Source organism: Toxorhynchites rutilus, chromosome 2, assembly GCF_029784135.1.
Source record: "Toxorhynchites rutilus septentrionalis strain SRP chromosome 2, ASM2978413v1, whole genome shotgun sequence".
Lineage (NCBI taxonomy): Eukaryota > Metazoa > Arthropoda > Insecta > Diptera > Culicidae > Toxorhynchites > Toxorhynchites rutilus.
Window position 1 is genome coordinate 135,795,974 of NC_073745.1, and position 17,656 is coordinate 135,813,629.

Below are 17,656 nucleotides of genomic sequence, written 5' to 3' on the forward strand. Positions count from 1 at the left end.
TTTTAATTGGACTAACAACACCTAACACTATATGTAGAGCATATGGGAAATCACATTTTCTACTATTTTTCATGCCGTACAAACTTTCCTTGGGTGAAAATGAACACAACAAAACAGACAGCTTAAATAGAACGACCCGTTCTCGAGCGGGATAACACCTTGGTTTTCATTTATGAGAATTTTTTTTTATTTTTTTATTTAAATCGTTTATTTTTACAGGCTCAGTTACATAGGTTTAAAGGAGCGGAACTCCTTACTGTATTGTTACTAGTATATAAACATTTTTCCTTAATTCTAATGTTAATAATATAGGAAACCGATTACTCGCGGTCAACTCGAGTTTAGAAGGGTGACATATTTTCTTCAGGAAAAGGAGGGGATATGAGGATATGTTGACAATGATCACACTCACACTCTCAATCACACTCATCACACTCAATTCTTAAACCTATCTTATATCTAATATGTATTTACATTTCATCTTATTCTTAAGAAGGGATCCGATCTCTCACAAAGGAAAAGGAAAAGGAAAAACTAAGGGTGTAAGGACAATCACACACGAAGATCGATAGCTTTAAGGAATACATATATTTGGGACATGTAATCAAGGTCTAACCGAGCCAACACGTCTCTCACCGGCATCATGGGCTGTCTTCCTCGGGCCCGAAGGGAGTTTTTTAAATTCGATCTGGCGACCAGATACACCTCGCACGACCAAACAATGTGCTCGATGTCGTGATAACCTTGGCCACAAACGCAGAGATTGCTGCTGGCAAGATTGAAACGGAAGAGTAGTGCATCTAACGAACAGTGATTGGACATGAGTCGGGAGAAGGTGCGAATAAAGTCCCGACTCATGTCCATACTTTTGAACCATGGTTTGAGGCTAACCTTAGGGATAATCGAGTGGAGCCACCGGCCCAATTCATCTTCGTTCCATTTGCGTTGCCAGTTAACTATGGTATTTTTGCGGACTAAAGAATAAAATTCATTGAAGGCGATTTGACGCTGATAAATATCGCCTTCAATTGCAATACCTTCAATACCTTTGCTAATGAGTCAGCCCTCTCATTACCCGGAATTGAGCAATGTGAAGGGACCCAGACAAAGGTAATGACATAACAGCGTCTGGATAAAGCACTCAAAATTTCTCGTATTCTCTCAAGGAAGTACGGCGAGTGCTTTTCCGGCCTCACTGAACGGATAGCTTCGACAGAGCTAAGACTATCCGTTACAATGTAATAGTGTTCAACAGGTCGTGAGGCGACGCTGTCCAGCGCCCAGTGTATCGCTGCCAATTCAGCAATATACACTGAGCAAGGATTCTGAAGACTGTGTGAGGTGCTAAAAAATTCGTTGAACACTCCAAATCCTGTGGACTCATTCATAGAGGACCCATCAGTAAAGTACATATTATCACAATTGATATCCCCATACTTTGCATCGAAGATCGTTGGAACGATCCTCGATCGAAGATAGTCTGATGTTCCATGGATATCCTGCTTCATGGACAGATCAAAATGCACAGAGGAATTGATGTAGTCAGGAAAACAAACACGGTTGGGAATATATTTATGAGAATTGAAATAAATCGTTTCATATATCAAGTCATTTTTAACACAACTGCTACCATATACAATTTTACACTTACACTTGTACTATATTTTTCAAACGATCGGTTATTGATATGAAATTTTACGAAGCAATCAACATTAAAGTTCCAAATTGATATTTTATTTGCTAAAATTAATCGTACCACTCACCTTACTTTCAATACAAAAATTCCCCCGACTTGCATATATTTGCAATGTCGATTTCCCCCAGGCAGCTTGGTTTTGACGTCTCTGTTAGTGAATACATTTCGGCGGGAAGAATAGTTCCCCCTACATTCATGTATTTGCAAACCGATTTCCCCCAGGCAGCTTGGTTTTGATGTCTCTGTTAGGGAACACATTTCGCTGGGAGCAAAAGCTCCCTCTTCTTTCATGTATTTGCAATGCCGACTTCCCCCAGGCTGCTTGGTTTTGATGTCTATGTTGGAGAACCACCGCATGTGTCGTCAATTTCGACCAATCAAAAGTGGGTATTTCCGTTAGGATAGGGGTTGAGATTTTCCAATTGTTCAATAATTAGTTTCATAACATATATTATTTCCTTCAATATAAAAAAAAATTGTGGAGTGCTGAAATCTATTGACGCAAAAATTTCATCAATCCATCAAGAAATGACTGAGCAATAAGCGTTTGAAATTGGACAATTTTCACAATGTACTCGATTTTCGATTTTCAATTTGTAACCCAATATGTTCCCGAAAGACGTAATCCTACGCCAAAAAGCGAATAGCGAAATCGGAAGAGCGAATAGCGAAATAGGAATAGCGAATAGTCTAACTAACAACTAAAAATGCAAATATTTTGAAAATATTTATAAACTATGTGTTCTTTATTATGAGAGGTAAGAATTTTGTTGACATAATTCAAATGGATCTTGAACTAGAAAACGAAAAGTAAATAACTATTTTATAATGATTTTTGACGTGGAACTACGTCTTTCATCAAGGGTACCAAATCAGAAAACAGGTCACGTTTTTTATGAAATAAAGTCAATGACGAGCAACTTATCGGCGATCAACGAAGGAAAATGATTTAATCCCTTGCCGTACGATTTAATTTCCATCAGCACGGCCCAGACGCGAGCACATCGAGTCGTTCCGCTACTCTGCTGCTAATTTTTGTGTCGTATCGGTTTCGCATGACAGTAGCAAAACTATAGGGGTAGTGGGGGCAAATTAGTCATGGGGGGCGAAGTGGTCACCTGCTTGTTTGGTAGTATTACTATTGACTATTGACATCGTATTGATAGGCACCTTATATTTGAAGAATTTAATGAATTTTGAGTCACCCTGTCGCATGTCAAAATATAAATAAAAATAGAAATTACTCTCTCGATAGCCATTCGGCCGCAGTTCTGTGCGCATAGTATCTGAGAAATTTCTCGTGAAATTTAGTTCATTCAATCTGATTTGTTGGACAAATCATCAGTTTGGACGGCTGTTCACATATTCTAGGAGAGGTGAACAAATATTTTGTTCAATCTCAGCGATAATTAATTAATTAAATTACTGTGTGGTCATAGGTGTATAACGACTTACAATGTTATGTTTACTAAAGCTAATATGCTTCATCACATTCTGCTCTTGAAGAGGTTCATTTTGTGGCTTTGACCATATACCACTCCAACTAAATCAAGCCTCATTATGCGGAACGTTATGTGTTTCTTACAACGTTTTTGTATGCATGAGAAAATTTGAATTGAGACTCTAGGTGAATAGACCAAGCTTATTCAATACTTGTACCTACTATATCGAAAATGATTTGAACAAATTAGGACGAAAAAATCTATCCCATTTAGCTTGATATGTGCGAGTGATCACTTTGTCCCCACTAGGTGACCACTTTACCTTCAAGCAAAAAAAAAGTTCTATTTTTCACCTTTTTTTCTAATGATGAAAAATGTAATATTTTGAATTTTTATAGTAAAAGCCGTATGCTATCTTGGACAAAAATGAGTTGAACTGTAACATTCATAGAGAAACGGGAATTGTAGCGGTATGTGGATGCTGGAAATGGACATATTCCTTAAGGTGACCACTATGCCCCAACTTCCCCTGTCCACCAAGGATGACAGCTAAGCTAATCGAGACCAGAAATATTAGTAGAAAGGACTTCTGTTGAGAAAAGCGCAAAGCGGAGATAAGTGTGTGTGTGTGTGTGTGTATGTGTGTTTTTTTTTTTTTTTGGCAAGGAGGTGGAGATCTTCATAGACTCCCCGTCGCCATGTTGACTGGGTAGTGTGAGATTTTTACTCACTAAAACCACCTCCTTGTACTTCATGCCTGGCCCCCCGGAACCACCATTTGGTATTACTTCGGGAGGGGGCTGTGCTCATGCACTCATCTCTCTACATTTGCTATGCTGAATCTTTGCTCGTCCCTCCATCTTCGTTGGAGCGTCGTCAACATTTTTGTTATTGCACGATTCACTGCATTCCACGTACTTTCACTTTCGCACATCTTTTGGACGATGTTCTGAGCATTTAGGGTTGATCTGCTAGCGAGGAACATTTCTTCCCTTTCAATAGGAAAACGGGGGCAGTCGAAAACCACGTGTTCTGCTGTCTCCTCTATTGTGTTACACTCTGGGCAAAGCGGCGAACTTGCATGGCCGAATCTGTACAAGTACCATCTGAAACAACCATGACCGGATAGGAATTGCGTCAGGTGGAAGCTCACTTCTCCGTGTTTTCTTTCTACCCACGTAGTTTTTTTTTTTTTTTTTTTTTTTTTTTTTTTTTTTTTTTATAGAGGTGAGGAACGCTCTTCCAGCCTTATCTGGGAAGGGATAACCCAGACGTCGAGTGGGGATCGCACCCACAAAAACCAAGCCCTCTACTCGTAGCCTCATTCCCCCCGGGACCACATCTAGGCGACTACTTCAGGGGGCGGCTGTGCTCATGCACTTCACGAGTTTTCAACGCTAACTAGCGTTGATCCTTCCCTTTTTCTCTATACATCTCATTTACGTTTCCGTTGTACTCCGCCACGCACATCCGCAGCACAGGCTTCCTTTTACCCGTCGAGACGTGTACCGATTAGGAATTGCCCTCCAACTTGACGCGCAACCCGTCACAGTCACCCTCGCGGGGTTTCTCACCTGTCGAGACGTGAACCGATTAGGAAGCGCCCTCCATCTTGACGCGCGCCCCGTCACAGCCACCCTCGCAGGATTTCTCTTCCCAACGGAGCGCCGATTAGGCAGTGCCCTCCAACATAACGCGCACTCCGTCACAGCAACTCTCGTGGGGGTACCCACCGATTTGATGATGCTCTCCTAGGCTCTCGCTCCGCCGAAACGACCCTCGCAATGTTCCTCTCTCAATCCACCAACAGGCATTGCCAGCATTTTCTTGACCCTGCTCTCCAGATTCCGCTTATCCGTCGAGACGTGTACCGATTAGGAATTGCCCTCCAGCTTGACGCGCAACCCGTCACAGTCACCCTCGCGGGGTTTCTCACCTGTCGAGACGTGAACCGATTAGGAAGCGCCCTCCAACTTGACGCGCGCCCCGTCACAGCCACCCTCGCAGGATTTCTCTTCCCAACGGAGCGCCGATTAGGCAGTGCCCTCCAACATAACGCGCACTCCGTCACAACGACTCTCGTGGGGTACTACACTTTGCAACAGCCCTCGCATTTGTTCCTCTTCTATGGTCAGGGGTTATTACTACGCTGGTCGGCCCTCCACTTCCGCTGTAGCTCGGACATGATGTGTATGATTACACTGTTCACAGCGTTCCAGGTGCCCTCGTCGCGACACATTTTCTCTACTATGTTCCCGGCATGAAGGGCAGGCAGCCCCTCGCGTCTTGCGGTGAACCTGGGACACACAAATACCACGTGTTCTGGTGTTTCCTCCACATCTTCACACTCCGGACAGAGTGGCGACGTTGCGTGCCCGAACCGGTGCAAATATTGCCTGAAGCAGCCATGTCCAGACAGGAACTGTGTCAGATGAAAATTCACCTCCCCGTGCTTCCTGTTCAGCCAGGTCGATAGTACCGGTATGAGCCCATACGTCCACCTGCCTTTCTCCGCCGTGTCCCATTCCTGCTGCCACTTCAAGAGTGATTCTACTCTCGCTGTTTTCCGGATACCCCTGATTTCCTTTCGTCTGTAGCACTCTCTGTCTTCCGCCAGAGTGATGCCAATAGGGATCATGCCGGCGATAACGCAGACTGCCTCCAACGAGATCGTCCTATACGCGCTCGCAACTCTCATCGCCATGAGCCGAAACGTACGGTCCAGTTTTCTACGATTCCGGTGGGTTTCGAGAGCCGCCGACCAGGCTGGTGCTCCGTACCGCAGTATGGACGAGGATACAGCAGCCAGGAGACGCCTTTTGCTACTGCAAGGTCCTGCGTTATTCGGCATTATTCTCGCTATCGCGCTAATGGACTTCTCTGCTTTCTCGCAGACGTAGTCGACGTGGTTGTTGAAATTCAGCCGGTCGTCGATCATAACTCCCAAGTATTTCAACCTACGCTTAGAAGTTATCACGTGTTCCCCGACTGTGATTTCCGCTCGCTGCACGGCTTTGCAGTTACTCACCAACAATACTTCCGTTTTATTATGAGCAATCTGCAGTTTCGCTGCTTGCATCCAGTTCTCTACTGAGACGATGGACTCGATTGCAAGCATCTTCACCTCTTCGAGTGTCTCGCCTGCCACTGTGAGAGCGATATCATCCGCGAAGCCCACGATCTCCACGCCTTTGGGAAGCTTCAGATTCAGTACTCCGTTATACATTACGTTCCAGAGCGTTGGGCCCAGGATAGAGCCTTGTGGTACTCCGGCCGTTATATTCAACGTTGTCTGCCCCGTGCTCGTCTCGTAGACTAGGACGCGGTTCTGGAAGTAGCTTCCTAGAATTCTGCACAGGTACCCAGGAACCTTCATACGGTGTAGGGACTCGGCAATGGCTTCCCAGCTAGCGCTGTTGAAAGCATTCCTCACGTCGATCGTTACTATAGCACAATGTCGGTCGCCCCTCCGCTTTTGCTGTGACGCCTTCTCTGCCTTTTCAACCACTGTCCGGATAGCATCAACGGTGGACCTACCTTTCCGGAATCCAAACTGCATCTTTGACAGACCATGGTCACTCTCCGTACATTTCGTCAGTCTGTTGAGGATAATCCTTTCCAAGAGTTTCCCAAGAGTATCCAGCAGGCATATAGGCCTATAGGATGTTGGTACCCCCGGGGGCTTTCCTGGTTTTGGCAGCAACACTAACTTTTGGATCTTCCATTTCTTAGGAAAGTGACCATCATCCAAGCATTTCTGTAGCACTATCCTGAAAATGTCCGGGAACGCCTGAATCGCCGTTTTCAAGGCCGCGTTGGGGATTCCGTCGGGGCCGGGCGCTTTGTTTACCTGCAGTCTCTTCGCCACTGCTACCAGTTCTTCACTGGAAACTTGAGAACGTTCGGTAGCTATTTCGGCGTACGGTGTCGGTGGCCATATCGTAGGATCATGCATCGGAAATAAACCCTCCACAATGACCTTCAGCTTCTCGGGACACGATTCGACGGGCGTCACAGGTCCTCTGATCTTCGCCATCACGACTCGATACGCGTTGCCCCATGGGTTGGCATCTGCATCTCGGCACAGCTCCTTGAAACAGTTCGCTTTGCTCAGTGTAATTCCCCGTTTCAAGGCGGCTCTAGCTGCTCGGTACACCGTATTTCGTTCCTCTCTATCAGCGCTATTTCGTGCTCTCTGAACGCGTCTTCTGGCTTGAAGACAGCTAGCGCGAAGGTTGCGAAGAGAGTCGTTCCACCAGTAAGCTGGGCGTCTTCCATTTTTTGGTACAACTTTCCTCGGCATGGTAGTGTCGCATGCTCTCACCAGTAGATCTGTCAACTTTTCTGCGTTCCAATCTGAAGCTCCGCCTGCTAGACGAAGTGCTTCGACGAAAAGGTCATTGTCGAAAGCATTCGTCTTCCGCTTCCGCTCACCGCTTGTTGTCCTCCGAACTAGCACGTGGTTTCGTTGACCGATTCTGTACCGCCCACTGTACCCACGTAGTGATGTTCGGGATCAAGCTGTGGGTCCATCTACCGTTAGGCGTGTTGTTCCACTCCTGCTGCCACTTTCTCATGGAGCCAGCCCTTGCTCTTACCCGCACTTTTCTGTTACTCTGCACGCTTTCTGTTCTCTGTTTGTAACACATGTCGTCTTCGGCCAGAGTGAGATCGATCGGGATCATTCCGGCTATGACACAAACCGCATCCGCAGATATAGTTCTATAAGCGCTCGCTACTCTCATCGCCATTATTCGGTATGTTCTAGTCAGCAGCTTGCGATTTTGTTGGCATTCAAGCGCTGCTGTCCAAACTGGACCGCCATATCGGAGTATTGATGTTGCTACACTGGCCAGGAGGCGTCTCTTACAACTGCTAGGCCCCGCGTTATTCGGCATAACTCTAGCTAGCGCCGCGATGACTTTGGCCGCTTTCGTGCATGCGTATTTAACATGACTCTTGAAATTTAGTCGGTCGTCGATAATCACCCCAAGGTATTTCAGCTCACGTTTGGAGACGATAGTATGCGCCCCAACATTGATCTTCGCTTGCTTTACAAGTCTGTGATTGCTGACCAACACCATTTCGGTTTTGTGATGGGCTATCTGCAACTTAGCCTCTTTCATCCAATTTTCCACTATCTTTATCGCCTCTGTAGCCAGCATCTCGATTTCCTCACGAGTCTCGCCTGTCACCGTCAGGGAAATATCATCGGCGAAGCCGGTAATCTTCACTCCTGTAGGAAGCTTCAACCTCAGCACACCATCGTACATCCCGTTCCACAGCGTTGGACCCAAGATGGAGCCCTGAGGGACACCCGCTGTTATATTCAATGCCTTCTGTCCCTTCTCTGTGTCGTAAGTCAGAACCCTGTTTTGAAAGTAGCTTTTGAGGATCTGGCACACATAATTCGGTACCTTCATTCGGTGCAGTGCTTCGGCAATAGCTTCCCAACTGGCGCTGTTGAAAGCATTTTTCACGTCAATCGTTATTATAGCGCAGTATCGATCGCCGCGTCTATTCTGTTTTAAGGCTTTTCTGGCTGCTTCGACAACTAACAGGATGGCATCCACCGTGGATTTATATTTCCGGAACCCGAACTGCGTCTTCGAGAGTCCGTTGTCACTTTCTGTGTACTTCGTCAACCTGTTCAGAATTATCTTCTCCAGCAGTTTTCCGAGGGTATCCAGTAGACAGATGGGCCTATAGGAAGAGGGTTCCCCTGGCGGCTTTCCTGGTTTCGGCAACAGTACCAGTTTCTGCTTCTTCCAAATATCTGGAAAGCATCCTTCATCCAGACATTTTTGCATCGTTGCTCTGAAAAGATCTGGATACGCTTCAACCGCGGCTTTGAGGGCCACATTTGGGATTCCGTCGGGGCCAGGTGCTTTATTCACTTTCAGTTCTTTTGCCGCCGCCAGCAGCTCTTCTGTGGACACTCTCTCGACGTGTTCTTCATTTTCACTATATGGTGTTGCTGGCCAGCTCGTTGGATCATGCTGCGGGAAGAGCCCTTCTACAATATTCTTCAGCCGCACCGGACAGCTTTCACTGGGTGTCGATGAACATTTAATCTTTGCCATCACCACCCTATATGCATTGCCCCAAGGGTTCGCATCGGCATCGCGGCATAGTTCTCTGAAGCAGTTTATCTTACTACGTCTTATTTCATGCTTAAGGGCGGCTTTTGCTGTTTTGAGTTCTTCCCTGCGCTCTACTCTGTCGATAGCATTTCTGGCCCTTTGCATCCTCCTCCTGGCTCGGAGACAGTTCGACCGAAGGGAGTTAATCGTCTCGTTCCACCAATAAACTGGGCGACGTTCGCCTTTCGGTATTAGTTTTCGTGGCATGGTAATGTCGCATGCTCTCACTACCAAATTTGTTAGTTCGCCGGCACTAAGACTGGTGACTGTTCGCTCCTCTCGGAGTGCTTCAATGAATAAATTCTTGTCGAATTTCTTCGACTTCCACCTGCGACCATTTGTTTTTATACTTCTTGTTTTAGATGAACTCTGACAGCGCACAGTGTAGCATTGCTTGATGGTCGCTGTGAGTGAAATCATCGCATACTCTCCAATTTACTGCCAACATCGGACTGCAGAAGGTAACATCTATGATTGATTCTCGACCGTTTCTATGGAAAGTGCTGGTGTAGCCTTCGTTGACCAGTCTCACATTCAGCTTCGCCAGGGCTTCCAGTAGACTAAAACCCCTCGCGTTGGTAAATCTGCTCCCCCACTCCACTGCCCAGGCGTTGAAGTCTCCACCGATGACTATGGGACTCCGTCCGATGAGCTCTTCTGTTAGGTTATATAGCATCAGATCAAACTGTTCTATTGTCCATCTCGGGGGGGCATAGCAGCTACATACGAAGATTCCATTTATTTTGGCTATCACGAACCCTTCGTATGTATTGGATACCACTTCCTGGATGTCTTGCTGGATTTAATGAATAATCTTGCTGGATTTAATGAATAATGAATTATTTCAGTTTAAATAAATTGATTGTTTATCAAGTAACAACCTTCGGAGGCGATCTGGCGAATAGCGAATAGCGAATAGCGAATAGCGAATAGCGAATAGCGAATAGCGAATAGCGAATAGCGAATAGCGAATAGCGAATAGCGAATAGCGAATAGCGAATAGCGAATAGCGAATAGCGAATAGCGAATAGCGAATAGCGAATAGCGAATAGCGAATAGCGAATAGCGAATAGCGAATAGCGAATAGCGAATAGCGAATAGCGAATAGCGAATAGCGAATAGCGAATAGCGAATAGCGAATAGCGAATAGCGAATAGCGAATAGCGAATAGCGAATAGCGAATAGCGAATAGCGAATAGCGAATAGCGAATAGCGAATAGCGAATAGCGAATAGCGAATAGCGAATAGCGAATAGCGAATAGCGAATAGCGAATAGCGAATAGCGAATAGCGAATAGCGAATAGCGAATAGCGAATAGCGAATAGCGAATAGCGAATAGCGAATAGCGAATAGCGAATAGCGAATAGCGAATAGCGAATAGCGAATAGCGAATAGCGAATAGCGAATAGCGAATAGCGAATAGCGAATAGCGAATAGCGAATAGCGAATAGCGAATAGCGAATAGCGAATAGCGAATAGCGAATAGCGAATAGCGAATAGCGAATAGCGAATAGCGAATAGCGAATAGCGAATAGCGAATAGCGAATAGCGAATAGCGAATAGCGAATAGCGAATAGCGAAAAACTCAAATTCCCGTATATATTTGACTGAATGTATAAATATATGATTCAAACAAACGGGAAATGTGTGAAATGGAAGATATATTAGGAGTAACTTGACATTTCTTTGTTTGCTTTACCTATTTGGAATTATTTTATGGACAGTTTCCGTTTTTCCCTTATCTTCGAAACACGCTTATACGTTCTTTCCTTTAATTCCTTCATATACAACACAGATAGCAATCTTATTATTTTGGAAATGGCAATTGCGCTAGAATTATGGTGACCGTTCCAGGAAATACCAAAACGATGTCTGTGCAGAAAAGTTTTCCACGCTGTAAATTACCAACTAATGGCTAAAGTTAGCCACTGGCAGATTTTGCTCATGTTAGAATTGTTGCCTGTTGAACTAATTAGAAAACCGTTCCAGATAAGTTTGAGAAATAGTTTTCTTCCGAGTAAGTTGTCGTCGTTGTGTGTCCCGAGAATGAAGTGTATTGGTTGTCTGTTCCGTTGTTTTATTAATACTAATCTGTTGCGTTGGCGACTTCAATTTTTTAGCAATACGAAACGGCAACAACAGCGACAGTGTTATCCACACATCGCAGGATTATTGGCGAGGAAGATTATTTGATTTAAAAAAAAATTGAATCGACTTTATACAACGTTCACTTGAGTAATTTCAAGACCTAGCGGAAGAATGTTTCAGCCTGATAACTTATTTAGAGTATTTGGTGTAGCAGCTGAAGGATATTTTCAAACATTGTATGCACTTGCACGACGAACATCAAACAAAACCACACAAGTATAACCAACCGGCAAGATATGTAAATTAGAGCTGTCAGGAAATATTTTCGTCTGCAATTTTCACACATAAGCGTATCCAGCTTGGCTCGAACGACATCAAACCAGATGGAAGGTGTTGCACCAAAAGCGGGGTCCAAAATACGCTACATTTGATGATGTACAGTTCAATGTGAGTCTGAAATTGAAAACTGTGGAAAATGAAAAATCCCGACGGAGTTTGACCTTGGGTATATTATGATATTGTTCGACGTGCTCGGCGATGTCTACGGTTTTTAATTATCAGCTCATATTTATTATGAATCCTCCCAAGTAACCCCTCTCAAAAACAATAAACTACTGTCAGCGCTCTTCCCAATCGTCGAAATATTTCTAGAACTTGTGGTAAAATTTCTACCAATATCTGATATATCTTCCCATCTGTACACATTATTATAGAATTTTATGTGCAGTTTTGAACTAAAAGAATATCAATATTCAAACATATTCATTAATAAAAGTACGTACCATTATCACCTAAGCGGGTTCCAATTTTCAATTCCCTCTGAGATTATTTCTTCAAATGTACTTGGTGTAAATTTTAACCGAGACAGAAAGAAGCACATGAAACAGAAAATTACCCTGAAAAATATTTCTAATGTCATATCGTCATCCAAGATTCAAGCGAGTGTTTACATTTCCTTACGTAATCAACAAACACGAAAGATAGACTAGCACGGTTCATTGTGGAAATATATTTAAAAAACTGGTTTCTTTCTTCATGTGCTGCAATGTCTGCCAAAATAAACTCGACTTGCTCAAATATTTAAACATCTATGAAGGACGTGGCCAGAGCATTATGTGATAGGTTCTGCATTCGTTGCAGTACACTGAATTATACTATTTCAATAAGAAATTTAATCGTTAACGTTTGATCCGTCCGGATTTAAAATCATCTTCTGAATGTGCCTTTTATTTCGGACAAAGGTTTGTGAAACCCAAATATTTGTTTTGATTTTTGACATATTTTTGTCAACAGCTTGGTACAATACTTGACACTACACTAAATTGATAAAATAGTAACTATCAGTCACATTCATTCAACAAGCAAAAGATGTCGAGGTTGTAGTATGATATCGAATATAATGGAAAAATTCCAGGATTCAAAAGCATTACAGTATAGAAAATTGCTCAAAAAAGGAAATAAAATTGAACCGTGAAACTGCAGATTCGCGATCGATTGCGGTCTCGATACTGAATAGAAAAATAAACTTTCATAACTGCACCGGCTCTTAAAATGTGTAAATAATTTCCATGACAAAACAAGACGGTACATATATGTAAACCATGTGCTGAACACAACGGAAGCTGTGTACCAACAAACAGCATCCTTTGAAATGGACACCCAACTGGGGCATTTCATCAGCTGCATTAACAGTTGACACAATGTTTCACGAAACCCGAATGACCGGTATCAAAAATTCATACCGGTTGCACAATGCGATGCCTCACGGAAAGAGATGGTGCTCAACTACCAAACAATTCATGACATCATCATCATCATCATCATTGTTATAGTCAGCATCGTCACCAACCGACCATATCATTCGGTGCCAGACAGAAAAAGCTGTATTGGAGAAGGATGATATTCATTATTATCATTACTCATTCGTGCCCTCTCAGACCACAGCTGATCTTTTGCCGTTGTCGTTTGGCTAAACACTGGTTAGTTTCGGAATAATAGAATGGGTGAACTCGTCCGCCGCTTTCGGACTTTGGGGCGTGATTTGTGTATCATTTGTTCAGAAAAGCCATATATTTTAAACGAACACGTCCCAAATTGTCTATTATTGATTTATCAGAGCACTATTTTTGACAGACCACGAGTAACGAGTAGCTCAATATTGGGCTTCACATCTGGATCTCCTAGAACGAAGTCGTGGCCAACATTTACATGGAAGAATCTTAAAAAAATAATGAACATCCATTCTGACCGCATTTCTCCTTCCGTTCGATGATCAGAGTTTCGTAGTAACGTTTAATCATACCACTCACCTTTCACTGCACGATTCTGAGTTGTTTTCCAACGTCCCGATGAGAGAGTTAAAAATGTTCTAGGTGCTTGCGCAAAATCAATTCGCGACGTTGCTTTTCGGATGATGCCATTTTTTACAATTTTCAAAAACTTACAGCGATAAAAATACAATATAAACAATACACTCTAAACTACTTCTATCCAAATTTTCAAGAGAAAATACCCAATAGGTAATTTTCAACGGAGTTATTTCCGTGATGCAAATTGATGTGGGACACCTTTTAATACAGGATTTTGGCATTTACAGTGATAAAAATGAAAAGATGCACAGTATCAATGGTGATGCCGGATTGTCGAGTGTACGACCCAGCAGCTGCCTGTATTCTCGTGATTTTCAGCGAATGGGTTGAAGAAAACAACAGAGATAAGGTATGGTTTGTTAGACATAATGTGTAAAATCTGTTTCCCCATTCCTATTTGTAGAACCTAGCATACAAATCAAAAACTCGGATATCATAGCATAAATAAAATAATTATTTTCAAAAACTCTAGTGAATAATATTCGTCGACGGTGAATATAACAAAGCTCATGTTAACAGTTTTCATTTCGACTTACCCAAAATTATAGCTCCAATTTATTATACTGCTATACTTGCCTATCTTTTTAGGAACAGGATTCATAACAACATTTGTTTCATCCACGTTCTACCATCATGATGGCCGATTCAAAACCTCGAGTTTATCCGCTTTTTCAAGTTGATCGTACACAAAGACGAAATATCCCTTCAGCAGATCACGCGTTAGAGGGACGCACGTTTTCCCCAGTGCCTCAGAAATATGTTTCGAAATACATATTTGGATGCCATTTCATAAAGCTATTGCAAAACTATAGAAGTATGATTTTAATACCATTCAACTTCAACTAAAGATACATAATTTTAGATATACTCTTAAAGATTAAAATTCAGAATGCGGAGATAAAAAACTTCTAATGTGAATGTTAGAATTATGCTTAAAGTCGTTGTGTTTTTCAAAAATCATAGTGATTATTGAATCCGTAATATTCGTAGAACAAACAGACATAGTGACGTGAATTTTGTAAAATTTTCTTTTGATAACTTATGATAGGAGCCAAATGGAAGATTCATGTGGTAAACAAGAAATTGATGGAACACAGATGTATCAGACATTTGGCTACTGGTATACTGGGTTGCACGTCTTATTTGGAAGAATGAACATCTTCATGTAAAGATTCAGTATATACAACATGTTTTGTGTTAAACGTTAGACACTTACGTAGTATGTGTGAGTCGTATTACTTCAAGTTGATTAATCATGATAAAAAATGAAAGATCAAATAAAATTTAGGCATGCTTTTGGAGGAACATTTGGGATGAACTTACAACACTTACACCTTCAGCCAACCGGATGTCGAAGTTCCAGCTTGATTTTTTTTTCCGAGGAAAATCATAAATACAGCCAGTTGTTTATCCAGATCAGCGCTTGAAACCCTTTTCTTACCGTATATCTTGCGATTTTTTCCTTTTATATTCAACAAAAGGGTGAATTTATGGATATTGTACTTTCTGCAGGCTCCACCCGCGGTTAATCATTTTTCCTTTACATCCGATATAGCCATATGAAGGCATTCTTCAGAATACTGGCTTTTTGTACTGCAATACAAATGAAACTTAAATTTTTGCATAACTCGAAAATTAATCAAGCAAACGAAACCAAATATGGCATGTGGAGGTTTTAAGGTGCAATAAATGCTTCTATGGACGGATTTCGCGCCAACTCGTCTATGGGATTAGCATGACCCTCTCAGAACTTAATGAAACTTTCTGGGCGTGAAGACCTTACCTAATTAAGTACCTTGGCATATTTAGTTTTCCGAAAATTTATCTAGACTAACATATGGGAGGGGCCAAATATTCTTGATCATTTTTATTTTATATTTTTTGTAATCCTACACCGAAAAAAAAACGATCTCAAAAACTAAAAGTCGATTTTCTCAAAATGGTCATCTCAAATTTTGATGAAATGGTAGAAAAATGGTAGATAAATATGTGTCCTACAACTCTTCCATACATCGCAACTTGTGCATATTTAAGACAAAAAAGTTTTTCTAACAAAAGCTTTTTCAATATTTTATTGAAATTAAGTTTATTTCTTTTTTCAGCGCAAAATAAAAATAAAACAAATAAAAAAAAGCTACCGGAAGTACATCTTGCACGAAAACGTTGTCGACTGTTGCAGAAAGTGCAATAAAGTAGGAGAGACGATTGAACACGTCATAGCCGGCTGTGGAGCGCTAACCGAATCAGCTTATCTCAATCGTCACAACTCGGTTGTTAAGATTGTTCATCAACAGCTAGCATCAAAACGCAACTTGGTAAATCAGTTGGTACCCTACTACAGGTATATTCCGGATAAGGTTTTGGAAAATAGCTGCTATAAGTTGTACTGGGATCGCGAGATCCTTACGGATGTCCGAATACCAGCTAATCGCTCTGATATTGTAGTCTACGATAAAAATAAGAAAGAAGTGCTGATAATAGACATTGCAATGCCGTTAGACCACAATCTACAATCTACGTTTGCTGCCAAGATAACCAAATATCACGACTTGGCAGAAGAACTAAAACAAATGTAGCATTTGAAAGGCATCCGTATTATACCAGTAGTGATCTCTGCTACTGGTTTGGTTTCCCACTCTCTCACGCAGTCATTGGAGGAGCTGCAAGTAACAGAGCAGCTTGCGGTTATGCAGAAAGCGGGGATTCTTGGAACATGTAATATAGTGCGACGGTTCCTGAATCACCACAATTAGAACACGATGATTGTGCAGACACTATTATAATGAAAAAAAAAAAAAAATAGAAAAAAGTCACAGGAGGGTTGTGTCCGAGACACGACCGCATAGTTGACGTAGGATTCCGTTAGGCTATCTGTTGATTTTGGATATCTGTGAAGAATTACATCGTTAAACTCTTTGATAATGATTTGGTGACCCTGAAAAGGGCCGTTATGTTTAGTTGTTGGGTATTGTTTGTTCACTCCACCAGTGTTTACCGAGTGGTGATGACAGGAAGATGGTAAACAGACGTTGGATGGTGCGAATCCTATAAAAGATACCGAAGTGAAACGATTTTGAGAAAACTGCCCTCTGTGATCCTAGACAGGATGCCTCCTGTGTTATGTATGGATGACATCAAGAAAAAAAACTCACCAATGTAAATAATAAATAATAACCAATACCGAACACAATTATCAATTTTTCTCATCAGTATAAACATGTTACTTTAACCCTCTACAGCCCAAGCCCGCCTTTACTTTCTTCTTCTTTTCTCTATTATAGTGACTTTCAACCTTTGACGGACCTTTAGACGGGCTTCGCGGATTCTCTTGTCAAATTATTCTGACATTATTTTCAATGTTCACCCCCACTAGAACGTCTTTAGAATATTTTCATCTATCACACATACACATTGCTTTTATGCTGGCAGCTTTCTGCTAGAAGTATTTTATGTTGAAAGTCGGAAATTGGAATAAAAGTGGAGTAGGTTTTTTTTTAGATAAATAAAAAACTTGGGCGGTAGAGGGTTAATGTAGAGAAAACATATTTGAAATGGAAAAGGTAATTTACTTTTATTATTTATACTTTCTGAGTGTTTATTTAACCCAATGCGAGTTTTAATTGGACTAACAACACCTAATTATATACGTAGAGCAGGAAATAAAATTTCTAATATTTCTTCATTTTCGTATTTCGTATATTTTTCTTGCCGTATAAACTTTTCTTGGGTGAAAATGAACACAACAAAACAGACAGTTTAAACTAAACGACCCGTTCTCAAGCGGGAACACACCCTGGTTTTTATTTATGAAAATTTAAATAAATCGTTTCATATATCAAGTCATTTTTAACACAACTGCTACCATATACAATTTTGCATTTACGCTTGTGCTAAATTTTTCACAATGCAATGCGGTCA